Source organism: Galeopterus variegatus, unplaced genomic scaffold, assembly GCF_000696425.1.
Source record: "Galeopterus variegatus unplaced genomic scaffold, G_variegatus-3.0.2 Scaffold492, whole genome shotgun sequence".
Taxonomy (NCBI): Eukaryota; Metazoa; Chordata; class Mammalia; order Dermoptera; family Cynocephalidae; genus Galeopterus; species Galeopterus variegatus.
Window position 1 is genome coordinate 465270 of NW_007726603.1, and position 18095 is coordinate 483364.

Below are 18095 nucleotides of genomic sequence, written 5' to 3' on the forward strand. Positions count from 1 at the left end.
TATTTTGCCAGAAACATCTGTTCTTGAGTGTTAAAGCTGCAGGTTTTAGGTTTAGTCCAAGGCAGTGGTTTTAAAACCTTTTTTGTATTAGAAATGGAACACTTTAACCAAGCCTAATTTCTTGCAAAAGTCCACATATCATAAAAATAAAACCTGCTCTGTTGAAGCAGAGCCCTGCCTGCTTGGCCTTCCCTGAGTCTCCAGAGACTACCTAAGGTTCTATTAAAAAAAAAAAAAAAAAAAAAGAAGGAAGGAAGGAAATGAAAAACTTGGTTCAAAGAAGAGGTCGTTAAATTATGGCCCACTGTACAAATCTGTGCCACTGTCTGTTTTTGTAAATAACGTTTTATTGGAACACAGCCAAACCTATTTGTTTATGTATTGTATACTGCAGCTTTCATGGCAGAGTTGAGTAGTTGGGACAGAGACTGTATGGCTCACGAAGTCTAAAATATTTGCTATGAGGCCCTTTACAGAAAAGTTTTGCTGACCCTTGGTGCATAGTATGCTATTTTCTAGGGTACTGCAGAACTTGATGTACCCTCAGGATAAATGATTGTTTGAATTAGTTTCACAACAGAATCATATGATACTGTAAAATCATACATATAGATAAAAATAAGTTTAAAACCTTTTCCCACCTGGCTCATTCCTGATAACTATAAAAACTACACAGGTCTAAGGCTAAGGTGGATTTAAGGAAGATTTTTATGGTTGGCTAACATCCTTATCTGTGTAGCAAAAACTCCACTCTCCAATGGCTAGAGGTCACAGCCACCATATGGAACAATTTGTCTGTGGGAAGCTCACCCTCTCCTCTTGACAAAAATAGTTTAAACTGCCAGTATCCTTGGGGCCAGTTTTACCCCAACCCAAGGTAATCGCTCAGAACATCAGTGTTCCAAATACATTGTAATGCAAGTACTTTTATTACCAACAACAGCTAAAGTGATAACTCAGGGAAAAAAAAATATTTGCAGGGTTAATTGATTTGAGACAGTATTGACATTAAAAGATTTAATGTTGCAATTTCTATGAGAACTTTTATGAATTTTATCAGAATTCATGGAAAAATTATTCTGAAACTGGCCAAAATTTGTCAGAGCCAAGGTAAAATTCTATAATCATCAACCCTCAATTATCTGTTTGAAAAGTCAGTTGTGTTATAGATTATAATAGTAAATATTCAAAAAATCTTTTCTATTTGGCTTTGGAATCTTTATATCTTTTCAGGCGTCAACCAGTCTACCTTCTTAATGATGGTTAGTTTACATTAATAATAAAATGAATTTTCAATCCCTGAGCATACAAGAACTGAAAGTAGAGAAAGATAGTCTAGAAATGTATTGAGACACAGAAAAGCCAGTTTGGGATTTAAAATGTATTATTATGTAATAGAATATTATGTAACCATGTGTTACTGTTTAGGCTAACTAGAATTATCTTAAACAGAAAAAGGGAGTTTATTAGCTTGCATAATCAAACACAGACTGCTATTACACTTGTCTGTTCCATTGTGATTAATATATTAGAGAGCAATTTGAGCATAAAGTGAATTTTGCATTTGCTTATGCACAGTTTCATTAGCCAGAAACACTAGGTGAAAGCAGAAAACTATGCCCAGCTGAATCAAGCCACATAGGTGTACACAAAATGTGCACACACACACACCTCAAACATCTACCAGCTACCTCAGTTCATTGTGTACAAGGGTACTTCAGGAAGTTGGTGGAAAAATTTGTATTATCTTTTAGTTCTATTTTTCCATGAATTTTTTAAAGAATGAATATTTTAAGACCTACCCTTCCACATCTAGTGTTACAACTTTCAGTCTGATTTCAGATAACCATCTTGCCACCACTTCATAATAACTCATAAGTTGCAACCCTTCTGAAACCCACTTCCATAAGCAAACTTCAGGTCTTTTTCAAAATAAAGTGCCATATTTATTGTAATATTTATGTATTCCTAACCATTTAACATGTGTAAAACTGTGTGCGCTACTATTTTTATTAGGTTTATATCTTTTTTATGTATATATCACTGGTGAAGTTTTTGAATATTGTGTCCCTAGCCCCATTTTTCCCATAAGCCCTGTGGTTTTTTTTGAACAATTGTGCACAGCAGAGTAATTTTTAGGAATTCGTTTGTCACCTTATACTGGGACTGACTGTCGTCCAGGTGAGGTAGCTTCAGGCATGGCTGGCTCCAGGGCCCAAAATATATTAATATTCTATCTTTCTGTCCATCTCTTATCTTTGCTTATCTCTGTTGTGTTTGTTGAAGACAGCTTTCTTTTTGTACTTAGTGAAGATGGCTGGAAGCAACTTCAGTTTGTAATATCTTAATAACTCTCAATCCCAAAAGAAGTGAGACTTTCTCTCTCCCAGCATTTATATATTAAATCTCAGGGAGGGTGTTCATTGGTCTTAGGAAGCCTGTCCAACTAGGAGCATAGAGAACTCTCATTTGTCAGGCTAGCGTCAGCTGATTCCCTGCCACATCCCAAGTGGGAAGAGACTACCATGATTATCTTCTTCAATAGGACCACATGGAGTATGCATGTATGGGTGGTTTTTCCAAGAAATGATACTAACAGTCAGGAACAACATGCTTACCATAAGTTATTAAGGGGTAAATCTCTATATTCACTGACATGACAAGAACACATGATGTGTTAAATGAAAACAGATGTTACAGAACACTGTGTAAGGAAATCCCATTCATGTGAAATCATTTATCTATCTATCTATCTATATGTGTAAAACTATGTGTATAGAGAATTCTGGAAGAATATTCACAAAGGATTGATGGCTATTGTCTCTGGTTGCTGATTAAAATAATAATAAGAGATTTGTGCCTAATTTGTATCTTTGTGTAATTATTGAATTTTCTACAGTTAATGTGTATTACTTTGTAAAGAAGAAGAAAATATATAACCTATCATATATGAGGTACATTTACATACAAAATTAAGACCAGAGATTAATTTCTAACATAGTGAATGACTATGAGTCCTGGTATAACACTTAGTTTCTGGAACAGTTTAATAAGTTCTGCCAAGAAGCTGAACTTGGAAAAGATACCCACAAAGCAAATCTTGCAATGTAGGAGGGGTCTTCAAAAAGTTCATGGGAGGATTCATATTACCTTCTAGTTCCATTTTTCCAAAAACTTTTTGAAGTATCCTCGTGTGTAGTCTACCAGTAAATAGTACTATTTTCTGCACTGCAGGCCTGACACATAAAGAGAATAAGTAATGATAATTTCTAAAGCAACTCTAAAATGGTGGACCAATATGGAGCTTCTAGGAGCAAGGTATACTGTTAGAGGTACACTTCTAATAATATGGACAAAGCATAATTTTGTTTTTCAAAACAGTAAGCAGTATATATGGCCTGATCTAAACAAAGACATATCAACTTTACTCTTCAAAAACACCACCCCAAGTCATAAAGTAGAGAAGACATTTTTTGTTCCCCCCATGGCATTTTTATACATTTTAAAAATTACTGAAACAATCTAATGACAAACATTTATATAGAAGTATCAGTTACCAAGCTAATACACACATACATACACACGCTCAACAGCAACAACTAGAACTTTATGGTGCCATAGACTGAGTTTGTCCCCCCAAAATCTATATGTTGAAACCTAATTCCCAGTGTGGTGGTATATGGAGGTGGGAAGAGATTTTAAAGGTCACTAGTCCAAGCCTCATATCTGATGCATGAATTTCTTCTACAAACTTCCCGAATAAATGGTCATTCAAGAACATGGAGCTTAATACTTACCCAATTGTTTTTAATAACCTCAAAAATTAACAAATTTCTTCATTTTATTTAACCCAAAACTGCATTTCTATAATTTCTACCCAATGATTATAATTCTGGTTATTAAGTTCATATAAAACCTTTCATCTATTTAAAGATGATTATCAATTCTCTTTATGTTTTATCTTGGAAATATGTACTGATGTGTTTACACTGAATGTGTTCAAAAACAGAGGTAAATGGGAATTTCAACTGCACAGTTAAGGCAGTACATTAAATAAATATGCAATAATATGTGTACATACTAAACATACCCACCATATGTATAGAGAACTTGTTCAATGGTATGTTCGCTATGTGTTCCTAGTGATAGTATGGTTACATTGGAATAGCTCTTTATACTTTCAGAGACAGCTTCATCTATTATCTCATTTAATGATAATAAAATAATAATAATTGGTATCTTTAAATTAGTGCTTACTAGGTGCCAGGCACTATGTTAAGTACTTTGCATATATTATTTCACTTAATCTGTATACTATATGAGGAAAATACTACCCCATTTTATAGGTAGGGATATTGAGGTTTAGAAGAGTTAAGTAACTTGCCCAAAGTTTCATAGCTAGTATTTAGTGGTCAGGATTTGAGCCCAAGTCAGTCTGAATCCAGTGACTTAAGCAGTTTTGGGTAGGAAATATCATATTATCACCACCACTTTACAAGTGTCAAAACTGAGATGTCAAGAGTTGTTACATGCCTAAGGTCACACTTTTATTTTATTATTTTATTATCTCCTTTAAGGTTGCTCTAGTTTTACTTGTAGCAAATGAGCCGTGTTAATGAATCAAGTATCTGAAATAATAATGCTACAACAAGTAAAAATTAAAGCAATTGATATTTCTTTTTTCTTTTCTTTTTTTCACTTTTATGGTATGCTTTATCTAGATGGGTACATCTCAACATTGGGGGTTGTAAGCAGAATTATAAGTTTCCCAGCCCCTGGTGTACCCACACTTTCTCCCAGTTATTCAATCCAATACTAATCTAGATGCTGCTGTGAAGGAATTTTGCAGATGTAATTAAAGTCCCAAATCAGTTGACCTTAAGATGAAGGAGATTGTACAGGTGGTTCTGACCTAATCACATGAGCTCTTTAAAAGCAGTTTTCTCTGGCTGGTGGGGAGGGGGAAGTGAGATAAATGCACTCTGGCTGGCCTGGAAGAAAACAAACATCTATTCTGTGACCTGCCTATGGAGGCCACATGGTGTGGAATGTGGGCAGCCTCTAGAAACTGAGAGAGGCCCCCAGCTGATAGCCAGCAAGGAAATGGGGGCTTCAGTCCTATGGCTGCTGGAAGCTGAATTCTGCCAAGAGCATGAGCTCCAAGCTCCAGATGAGAACAGAGCATGGCTGACACCTTGATTTTAGCCTGTGAGACCCTGAGCAGAAAGCCCAGCCACACTGTATGCAGACTTCTCACTTACAGTACTGTGAGCTAATAAACTGGTATTATTATTAGTAACCTTGTGGAGGGTGTTCCGGTCAAGATGGCAGAATAGACAGTCCCCAGTGTCACTCTCTCCCAGAAATCAACCAATTTACAACTATATAAAAAAGCAACAACAACCAAGCTGGGGCCGCTAGAGCTCAGGGGAAGAGGAGGAAAGACCTATGGAGTGCATGAAGGTGGGAGAAGCCACGATGAGAGAAAGAAAAAACCTCTCTGACCACTTCGTGCTGCGGCTGCTTTAAGGCTGGAACTGCTGAGCACACGGAACAGGAGCCAGCAAAAGCTGCAGCTGTGCCCTTTGGAGTTGCTTGGAGGTGGCAGAGAAGAGGGCCTTGGTGGCCCCCAGGCCAGCAAGACCACTAATAGGGTTCCCGTGGACCCATATAGGAGCTAGGAGCCACAACAACTAAAACAATGATACCACTCAGAGGCTGGTGAATCATCCCAAGGGACCAGTGAACGACCTGTCCCAAGGGAAGCTTTTGCAGCATGGGCAGTGGGACAGATGGGCCCACCGGGGGAACACTGGGGCACAGCAAGGACAGCTGATCTGACCCCAGTCAGCATAGGACCACTCAGAGGAGACTGGTCAGGAATATAGAATTGCATGGGGTGCAGTTTGATGAAAAGACTCAGGCCCAGATCAGGTGCACAGAGTCTCTGGAGAGCTGAAGTACCTATAAAATCAACCATTATAACCTGTGCTGCACATAAAGCCTTTCCTAGGGAAGCAGCAGCAAAGCAGCAATTTAGCTAAACCACAGAGCTCAAGTTGTGGTCCCAACAGGAAGTTCCCCCACTTTAGAAGTAAGCAAAAGACAAAAATATTAGTTCCGGCTCAGACACACTGCCAGCGCCTTGGGTCCACCCGGGACGTAAGGTATTGAGCCGGGAACCGGACCCCCCGCCCCTCTAACGGGCACACGGCACCAGTGCCTCAGGGCCCACCTGGGGACCCGAGGTATGGAGCCAAGGACTGGACCCCCCTCTCCTCTACCAGGCACATCATGCCAGTGCCTCGGGGACTGCGAAAGCAGCTAGACACCACAACCACCATGCAGATCGTCTGCCAGCAACTGGAGTGCATTGACACAAGGAGAGTCCCCAGCAGAGATAAAGAAGAGGATCTCTCTCTCCACAAAGCCCATTCCAGAGTGACAGAAGAAACATCTGCTCGACAATAATATTGGGGGACTTGATCAGCATTGGATAGACCATTTAGGCAACAAATCAACAGAGTAACCATTATTCTTTCAGAAGGAGGGAAGAAATAGGGTAATTAGAGGGGGGAGGGGGATGGGGTGTGATTGGACAAGGGGCATAAAGAATAAGTATGATTTGTAACAATATATATGCTAGTAATATTGATTTGATCAACATATCTCAACGTTGAACCCCCAAAATATGTATAATCAATTTTGATTCAATAAAAAATTTTTTAAAAAACCAAAAAATAAAATGTTATCTTTGAAAGAAATAAAAAATAAAAAAGAGGCAAAAAAATCTTGCTGCAATTTGTTATGAAGCAATAGAAAACTGCTACAGTGGTAAATATCTCTGTCCTCTCTCTCCTGGTTAAGAACCACAGATCTAGGTAGGTCGTGGTAAAAACAAGTATAATACAACAACAGGAGCTGTTTGCTTTCTGGAGAAGTCCTTGAGTGCACTTGGGAATAAATGTAACACTGAAGTGAACATTAAGGTGTAATGTAACAGAAGAGAAAAACAGTGAATTCAGAAAAAATAACCTAACATGCATTTAAAATATGAAAGAAGTGTCTAGCTTTACACACACTCACACACACACTGCACCCAAAATTCAACTCCATTTACAAAATATTCCCCAGAGCCCCAGCAATCACGTGCTACCCACGTGATTGATGTTAGGAACTGTCTGATTCCCTGCTTCTGTGGTCTTTTCCCATTGGGTAAACCTGCATGCCTTTAGAACTTGGGCTTTGTATCAAAGTTAATCTTTTCATTCCAGATACTTTTTTCAGCTTTATTAATGTATAATTGACAAATAGAAATTGTATATATTTATGGTGTACAATGTGATGTTTTAATATATGTACACATTGTGAAATGATTAAATCAAGCTAATTAACATATCTATCACCTCACATACTTATCACTTTATTTTTGTGTTAAGAACGTTTAAGATCTACTCTGTTAGCAATTTTCAAGTATATGATGGTACTTCTAAAAGTTCATGGAAAAAATAATATGAATCTTTCCATGAACTTTTTGAAGATTCCTCATATCGTTTTTCTTAACTATAGTTACTACGCTGTGCAATAGATCTCCAGAGGTTATTCCTCTAGTCTAACTGAAACTATGTACCCTTTGACCAATATCTCCCCATTTCCTGACCACCCCCTACTCTCCCCAGCCACTGGCAACCAACGCTCTACTCTCTGTTTTTGTGAGTTTGAAGTTTTTAGATTCCACATATAAATGAAATCATGCAATAGTTGTCTTTCTGTACCTGGCTTATTTTCCTTTGCATAACGCCCTCCAAGCTCATCCATATTGTCACAAATGATAGGATTTCCTTATTTTTAAAAGTGGAATAGTATTCCTCAGTGTTAATCTTGCTACTGTCCTTCCAGTATCATTATCTGGTTTCACTGTGGTTGTTTGATCATCCCTTCTTCAACAGAATTAACAACAGATTAAGGGCTCACTGTATGCCAGGTATTACACCACATATCAGGTTAACAGTGGTATTTCCCAGTCCTTCTCGACTGTGCTTTTTATCCCTGTCATCTAAGCTCTTAATTTGAGCTCTGACTTGTAGCTCCAGCACCCTGTGCCTGGAATCCGAGGCATGTGACCAGATCATCTGGGGATGGGGCTCCCATTAGTATTTGCCCAGTCCCTGAAAAACTAAATCCCTAACTTTTCATTTATGGCTTTTTGCCTATGTTCCTTATCTTTGAAGCTTAGTCCTCTAGACATCAGCCTTCTGAAGCCTGTCTTGACCACAGTCTTCCTATGTTCCCTGGCTAGTACTAAATAAAACCTAGCTTGTCCTGCTGGATCTTTTTGCCTGTTTCAGTCGTAATGTCCACCTTTACTACCCTGCCCACCTGAGTCGCATTGGCTGCTAGCTGTTGTGGTTGGAAATATCTATTCCCTTAACTTGGCCATGTATATTTTGAAATTGGTAAATAGCTAACATAATTTTAGTTTTTCAAAATTTCTGTCAAAGTTTTATATTCAAAAATGACCATTTTGTCAAGAGTAGACAACTTGTTTAAAAAATAATCCTGGTCTCAGTCTTGGGCAAAAATCTGAAAGTCATGACCTAAAATGAGGAATGGGGAATAAAAAGGCAATAATAATTTATTGCGTAACTATGTACTGGCTGGTATTTTACATGTTATCTTAATCATTCAATTATCAAACCTTCCCCCACTCTGTTTTTATTTTCATTTTATAGGTAGGGACCTGAAGCACAGTGGCAGGGTCAGAGTTTGAACTTAAGTGAGCCTGGCCCTTAAATGCATGTTTTTCCCAGTATACTGCACCAAATGCATACTCTTATCTCTATTTTTCCTTTTGGAGGTTTCAGAATGTCCAAGCCATTAATTAGAATTAACAGAGCTCTCCTTCCAGATACCAATTTAGACTCTGAAGGAAAGGACTATGTTGACCATACATAATCTCAGTTCTAGTATTCTGTAAAAAATCCATGAGGTTTGTTCAAGCAATCACACTCATTGTCCCTTGCTCTTTTTGAAGATGACATCATGACTGAGTACCTTGATTGTGGTCAATCCAGGATTCTCATGTGAGCTAATGAAGAATTGGCATTAACCTAATAAGTTTAGTAGACAGAGTGAGGATGCTAAATAAATGTGGCCTGAATCTGAGGACTTATATATTTTACTAATTTTGAAAAATTCTCAGCCATTAACTTAGATATTGCTTTTCTCCTATTCTCTTTAATATTTCCTTCTAGAACTCCCATTAGATGCACATTGGTCCTTCTCATTACATCTTCCATATGTTTTAACCTGTCTTTCATATTTTCCCTTATTTGTACTGTGATTTTTATTTGTTAGCACATGCTCATTGGAACTTTCTCCTTGGAAATTCTTCGAGACCTGGGTTTAAAGTGCTTTCTTCCAGAAAAGAGTTGCACTTAATCCTGCTAGTCATCTGGGGATATGACCAATCCAGAACTATTTTAAGCCTAATTTCTGGTGTGAGGTGTTTAAACCATACAAACAATGTGGATCTTGAACCCAGACCTGCCTGAGTATAGGTTTGGGGTTATGAAGTCTCAAGGGAATTTATTCCTCTTTTTTTATTCCATTCTCCCCAGAGCCAAAACCAAACAGCAAATATCTCTACCATCTGCTTCTGGGTGATAGTTTTTTCCCCCTGTTGGTGCATTACCCTTTGGAGGTCTGATTTTAAGCAGAGCAGAAGGGAAGTGGTATAGTCCTGATCCATCTTCTAACCTCACCTGGGCTCTGGGATTAGTCTCCTTTGTCCCTTGCACTTGAGTAGTCCATTAATATTACTCTCTAAAGCTACTAGGAACCAGTAGCTATCCCAAGGTAAATGCCAGCTTTGTAGCTTCGTTTTCCTTCTGGATTAATGCTGACATATCCTTACTGGCTCTTATTTCCATCATCTCAACTATCAACCATGCATTTAAAAGAATACGTTCTATCTATCTATCTATCTATCTATCTATCTATCTATCTATCTGTCAATCAATCAATCATCTATCATTTATCATCATTTTAAGATGTGCTATACTGGGAGGTATTTTGTAGGTCATTGCTTCTTCTATATAATCTCAACTCAATTCTATTTCTCAGAACAGTGGGGATTTGGATAGATGGATTAAGTTCTAATGGAATTGTCATGGAGGCAGTCTTTTAGGCAAAAAGTACAACTGCATACAAGTTCTGCCTTTGAGGCTACATCGATTAGGCCATTACATAGTTGTTGCAGTGGATATGTTGCTATATTATCTTTGTAAGTAATGGTTTTTGAGGTCCTGGATCAGGGAGTGTACCATAGCTACTTCTACTAGCAGCAGGTCTTGAAGAGGCCAGTTACTTTCTGGGCTGGAGAACTGCAAAAAGTAGATCAAATACTGTTTGGGTAGAAGGGGAGAGTCTATTTTTTTTCCAGGAGAGTGTGAGGATATCTAGTCTGCCTAGGAAGTATGGAGCTTTAATCCATTTGAAACTGAGCTATTTTATTACTGAGGAGTCATAACCTTTGCCTAAGAAGGGGTCATTGATTTATTTGATTGGAATCTAAGTCTTCCTCTTTTGGGTCTGCATTTGTTAGTGGACATCTATTCAACATCCATCATTTTGGTTGAGGGATGAAAGTGAGGCTAGTAACAGAAACCAGTTTCCCTTTGTCACATACTATATGAGGGTATAGGGAAAATATAGGAAAATGGTCAGGGCTCCTCAGATGTTCAGAGTCTTGCTGAGCATTTGATGTAAATAGCCACATACACCCAGGTGTTCCTTGGTTATTATAAAATATAATTGCGTATGGGCACCCAGGTGTCCTGGGTTATGGACTTAAGTATAAAGGACTAATGGCTCTGATACACTGTCCCCCTTGGGACACTCCAGGAGGCCTCGAGGGTAGCTGCTCCTAGTTCTGAATAAAGCCTATTAATTTTTGCCAATGGTTCCTAGGATTTTTTCCTATTACCTAGCTTGTGGGCCTGCATGTGAGGGGTTTGTGACCCAGTCTGTACAACGGGCTTAAAGGGTTTGTGAACCCTAAGCCCTAGCTTGACAATTGGTGTAGTCAGTGGCAGGATTCTGAGCAGGTACAGGAGCCAATAGCCCCTTGGGAGGAGGAGGAAATGTGCCTACTCTTAAGTATGTGGTGCCCAGTGGCCACTTTCCTGCTGACCAGAGTCTGGCTACTGCTCACTATACTGTAAGCCAATCGAGATTTGCAGCAGAAAGCAGATTTGTTGGAAGCATGGATACTTGTCCTGGAGGATGATGTGCAGCAATAGGTCATCTCTGCTTCTTGCACCAGGGAAGATGACAAATCCAGTGGTGAGTTGGGGGAGACTGTGCATCTCCAGGAACGACCTGTTGTGCAATTAGAAAATGAAGCACAAGCAGCCTATGGGACCAGGCGGACAACCAATGGGTAATCCATAGGTGACAGAATTCGCTACCTATGTCCCATCTACCCAGGTCGAATTAATTGACTTGGGGAGACAGTTCTGGCAGAAACAGGGAGAGCCCCTGGCTGCCTGGATGCTGTGGTTATCGGACCTAGGGGTAGATAGTGTGCTATGCTCTGGTGAGGAGATGGAAAATTTGGTCTCCATTACCATGCACCCATCCCTGGGGCAGCACCTACAGAATAGCCACAGATATGCCAAGGGCTGGGTAATCACTCCTTAATGGACTGGGTGAATGCAGCTGTTTGAACCGTGTGGGCGAACACTGGCGAACTGCCCAAAATTGTGAGTAAATGGCAAACACGCTGAGTTGGTTCAAATATTTCAGGAGTTGGGATGCGGCAGTCCATGTTTAATGTAAACACCTGTGGCCTGGATAATGAATATTTTACAGGCAGCATGAGAGACAGTACTGCAAAATGCCCCATCAATGTCCTTTGGGTCACTGATGGCCATACTGGCCCCATACGTTGGTTGTTTGTAATGAAGTAATGACCATGATAACCAGCCTGGGTGAAGTGGAGGAGAGGAGACAAGCAAAAGGGGTCCGAAAGATGGCTAAGACCAAACCCCCAAGAAATGCTCAGTATTTTATCCTGAGGGGACCAAGCAAGACCAGCCATAAGCAGATGTGGCTTGACTTGCTTGTGGAAGGGGTTGATAGCAAGAAAATTGACCGGCAACGAAATGTGGTCCTATTTTGCCTTGTGGCAACAATTGCACCCCAAACAGAGTTTCACTAAATGTTCGGAAAGAGGTGGTGAGGTATGCCCAATGGATTTAAAGCATTTTTTGGTTGCTCCTGCGGAGGCAGATGAACTGTTCCATTTTGATTAGGGAACAGGCCAAGGTGATCATCTTTTGAGGGTGGGCAAGGACCGGAGGCCTCACCTTGAGCTGGCAATACATTGGTCAAGGACAAATGTGTATTGGGGTTGGTGGATACGGGTGCAGAATGTAGGCTGATATATGGCAATCCAGATAAGTTTCCAGGGGTCACAGTTCATATAGATGGCTATGGAGGACATACTATTGAAGTCAAAGCTATGTCATTGCCATTGGGAACAGGACAATTGCCCCCTTGTGTATATACTGTGTATGTATCCCCAGTAGCTAAATACAGCTTGGCTATGGATGTACTTTATGGTTTGCACCTGCAAACAACAGTTGGAGAGTTTCAACTGCAAATATGGACAGTAAAGCCTGTGTTACAGGGATGTACCAAACATGCCCCACAGGGGTTAACCAAGTCAAGATGCGTAGTTAATGTGAAGCAGTATCGCCTACTGGGAGGACACATGGAGATAGGTGCCACTATATTGGAGTTAGAGAAAGTTGGCATCATTTATCTGGCCCATTGCCCATTTAATGCTCTGATATGGCCAGTGGAAAAACTTGATGGTACCTGGAGGATGACTGTGGATTATTGAGAACTAAACAAAGTAGTGCCTCCTTTGCATGCAGCCATGCCTTCGGTTCATGACTTGATGGATCAGCTGAGGACTCAGTTGGGAACTTATCATTATGTACTGGACTTTGCAAATGCTTTTTTCTATATTCCAATCTCGGCTGATAGCCAAGTTCAGTTTGCCTTCACCTGGGAAGGGAGGCAGTGGACCTTTCAAGTATGGCTCCAAAGCTATCTGCATAGCCCAACCATCTGTCATGGTTTAGTGGCTGGGGACCTAGCCAAGTGGACTACGCCTAGCATGGTTCCAATGTTTCATTATATTGATGATGTGTTACTAACCTCTGATTCTCTTACAGATTTAACCCAGGCAGCTCCAATGCTGCTAAGTCATTTGGAACAATGTGGGTGGGCCATGAACACAGCCAAAGTGCAAGGACCTGGGCTGTCAGTCAAATTCTTGGGAGTGGTCTGGTCAGGTAAGACGAGAGTCATCCCAGAAGCTATTATAGATAAGATACAGGCATACCCTCGACCCACAACTGTAGCTCAGCTACAGACATAGCTGGGACTTCTGGGGTATTGGAGAGCTTTTGTATGCCATATAGCCCAAATGGTGCACCTGGTGTAGGCATGAACAAAGAAAGGAGCCCCCTGGGATTGGACTGAGGAAGTAGAACAGGCTTACTGGGCTACAAAAAGGGCAATACAGCAGGTGTAGGCTTTACAAGTGGCTCATCCCACTAAGCCTTTTGAATTAGATATATATATAACCAAAGAAAGGTTAGGATGAGGTTTGTGACACAGACAAGACCAATTCCAAACACTGTAGGATTCTGGTCTCAGCTCTGGAAGGGTGCTGAAGTACATTATTCTCTAGTAGAGAAACAGTTAGCAGCTGTGTATTCTGCCCTGATGGCTACTGAAGCTATCACAGGAACTGCCAAAGTCCTAGTAAGGATGACATACCCCATACTAGGTTGGCTGCACACATGGGCAATCACTCTTAAAATGGGAGTAACTCAGACTCCCACTCTGTCTAAATGGGGAGCATATATACAACAAAGGAGCACTGTGTCAACAAGTCCTCTGTCTAAAGAGTTGCAGACTGCTAGGACCAGTGGAGGTTGTGGAGGAAACTTTGACACAACCCTTACCCATGGAGGTGGAGGCCACACCTTTCCATGAGGGCAGGGACCTAATGGAGCAAGCTTGGTATACAGATGGCTCTAGCATGGGACACTCAGCATTGTGGACAGCTGTTGCTGTGCAGCCCTTAACAGATGCCATATGGTATGAAAATGGCACAGGGCAAAGCAGTCAATGGACTGAACTGAGAGCAGTATGGATGGTGATTAAAAACATGAGCCTGGGCCACTAACCATCTCTACCAACAGCTGGGCTGTGTACAAAGGTTTAACCCTTTGGATCTCTACTTGGAAATATCAGTGGTGGGTGGTAGGCCACCTACCCCTGTGGGGACAAGCCATGTGGCAAGAGTTATAGGAATTGGCACATGAGAAAGAAATAACTCTTTTCCATGTCACAGGACACTTCCCCTTAGCCAGTCTGGGCAATGACAAAACCAATGCCTTGGTTAAGGTAAGATGGTTGGAGAGAGCCCCAGCTGCTGATGTTGCCCAGTTGATGAATGCAGCATGCTGGCAGCAAAATCATATGGATGGGCGGCTCAAAGATGGGCCCTGCCCATAAAATGGGAAGATGTAGTGAACACTTGTTGCGTTTGTCCAGTATGTGCTCAAGAGGGTCCACACCCCTGATGGGTGCTGAATACAGATGGGCAAATAACTCGAGGAAGGGTGTCCCTGACTCAATGGCAAGTGGACTTTGTCAGACCGCTGCCAAAGTCAGAGAACTTCAGATACATCTTCAAAGATGTTGATATGGCTACTGGTCTTCTGTTTATATGGTCTTGTAAGGCCACAGACCAGGTAAGCACTGTGAAGACACTGAATAGCTTTACAGCCATGTATAGCCAGCCTGAAGTCATAGAGTTATAATGGAACCCACTTTACTGGACATGAGGTATGGAAGTGGGCTTCTCAGTTGTCTATTCAATGGAAGTTACATGGGCCATATCATCCCCAGGCAGCGGGAATGATTGTACAGTACAATGATCTTTTAAAAAAAGGGACTAAGGCTATCTGCCCAACCCCCATCCCTGAAGGGGTGGACATGGCAGTTATGGCTGACAGTCAGGATTCTAAATGAGAGACTCCGCGAGGACGGGCCCTCTCCAGTGGAAGCTCTGTTGCATAGGGCCACAGCACCTATACAACTGCAAGTCACTACTAAACCAGGGTGTGGCAAGAATGGGAATATTCTTTTACCAGCCCCAACCTGTTTGCAACAGGAACAGACAGTACAATGGGAATGGCCTTGGAGAACAGAAGCCCCCCATATACGTTGGATAGGCCTAATAGGGCTTTGGGGGAAAGGATAGAAGAAGACTTGTAAGTTTCACCTTGGGTGACAAGTACCTGGCCTCCCTGAGTAAAGGTAACATGGCCTGGAACAGATAAGTGCTCTATTCTAAAGGGCACATTTGTATTATCATTATGGCCAGTTATGAGTTCCCCTATACTGTTACATGTAGAACCTACAGATCCAACAGTGTTAGCAGATAATGTATGGTATCATAAGCCAGGTAAGATACCTATTCCTGCCACCATCCTTTCTCAGGAGGGCAAACTGGCATGTATCTTACCAGAGGGGTGAGAACTCCCCCTATTGGTACAAATAACCCTTCTGTCTTTTTGCCTATAGTGGTGTGGCTGTGGGCACCAGGATACATTTTTGTGGCCAATGTGTTGGCTTGCTGAATATGCACTGAACTTCCCATCAGTGTGGCTACAGGATTCCCATGGAAAGTTACCCCAATGATGACTACTAATGGGACATGTGTAGAGGAAGGATTTTCGCTGCTAATAGTTGTCAGGTTGAGGCAACAGCTAATAGCTACGCCAATTGCACTGTTAAAGTAATTCATAACTAAAGCCAACAGGGCTAGGGCTCACAGACCCTTCAAACCCATTGTATAGACTGGGTCACAGACCCCTCACATGCTAGTCTGGGTCACCAGATCCCTCACATGCAGGTCCACACAAGGTAATTGAGAAAGATTCCGGGAGCCATGGCAGACGACACGAGCACAGTCCTCAACAGCAGCAGCAGCAACTTACAGCAGATCCAGCGGCAGCAGCGGTGGTGGCCTCTCCGGGCATCCTGGGGGCCCTGGCAGCAACAGCTTGCAGCAACAACCCCTAGCAGCAGTAGCAGCCTCCCTGTGCCCCCCCCCCCAGGGGTGGGTGGCACCATGGATCAGAGCCACTCATCCTTTATACTTATGTCCATAACCCAGGACACCTGGGTGCACACGTGCACTTACATTAGACAATAACCAAGGAACACCTGGGTGCACGTGCATATGTACATCAAATGCTTGACAAGATTCTGAACATCGGAGGGGCCCTGACCATTTTCCCAACAATAGTTAAAAGGATAGAACTACAGGACAAGCCTCAAGGTGTACTGAACAGACAATAGGTTATATAGATATAAGGGTCATTTATCCTCACTAAGGAAACATCGGGGAAGATTCTGAACATGTAGATTGTATGATGAGGGACCCTGAAGGGGTGGATCATAGGGAAAATAGAGGAAAATGGTCAGGGCCCCTCAGATGTTCAGAATCTTGGCAAGCACTTGTAAATATCCACGTGTACCCGGGTGTTCCTTGGTTATTGTCTAATGTAATTGTGCGTGTGCACCCAGGTGTCCTGGGTTATGGGCGTAAGTATAAAGTACTAATGTCTCTGATAAATGGTGCCCCTCGGGATGCTCCAGAAGGCCTCTAGGGTGGCTGCTCCTACCTCTGAATAAAGCCTATTAATTTTGTACCCACTGCTCCCAGGATTTTTTTCTATTACCTAGCTCATGGACCTGCATGTGAGGGGGTTTGTGACCTAGTCTTTACAACGGGCTTGATGGGTTTATCAACTCTAAACCCTAACTTGGCAGTGGGAAACTTGGAATCTAGGCAATGTTTCATACCAGCCCTGGGAAAGACTCTGGACCCTATGGATTTCTGAGGACGCCCATTATGAATCCAAAAATCATTCTGTAGATCAAGGGATAGAAGGCAAGAAGTGATTAGTAGTATGCTGAGATGATCCTGCCCCAGGAGTAAAGGCTGGGATGGTAGTGGAGGATGTTTATGGTGTTACAGAGGAAGTGTTGTGTTATGGACTGCATAGTGAGGGAAATGGGAGACTTTGTTTTCAGCTTAGACTCTAAACCAGGAGTGGCTTTTCCCAGCGAAAGATATTTAAAATTCACCTCCTGTTGTTTCACCTTGAAGAATGCTGATTTTAAAAATGAGAGAATCCAACTATTTCAGAGAACATAGATGCAGAATGCTAGTTAGACCAGTGATTCTCAACCCCAAATCCCCACCCCATCCACAAATGTGGGTCATGCCAAAATCTCAGGTTTCCTGAGCAGAAGGCATATGCTACTTGAAAAAGCTCCTCAGGTGATTTTCATTTCTCCCCTTCCCTCCCAGCCAGTCCTCCTTTGGAACCATCAGGTTAGACATTAACTGAAAGTATTGCCAATTCCAATTAACTAGTACAGCAGGTAGCTCTTTGCAGAATATATTAGAAGGAAATAAAGATTAACACAGAAATAGTAATTCTTGGTACTTAGGGCAAGTTTATGGAATTCCTAATAAGCACGCTGAAGCAAGAATTGGATCTCCTAGCTCAGTCAGCATGAGATAATGACAACCTGGGAGACATAGGTGATGATCCCTAGAACCTGGAAGAAAAATGCACACAGAACCAGCCCCTTATTATTATTATTTTTAATTTATTTTATTTATTGAATCAAAATCGATTATACATATTTTGGGGGTTGAACATTGAGATATGTCGATTAAATCAATATTACTAGCATATATATTGTTACAAATCATAATTATTCTTTATGCCCCTTGTCCAACCTCTCCCCTTTCCCCATTCCCTCCTCCTCCCCCCTCTAATTGCGCTAGATTTCTTCTCTCCTTCTGAAAGGATAATGGTTACTCTGTTAACTTGTTGCCTAGGTGATCTGTCCAATGCTGAGAGATGTGATCAGGTCCCCCAATATTATCGTAGAGCAGATGCTTCTTCTGTCACTCTGAAATG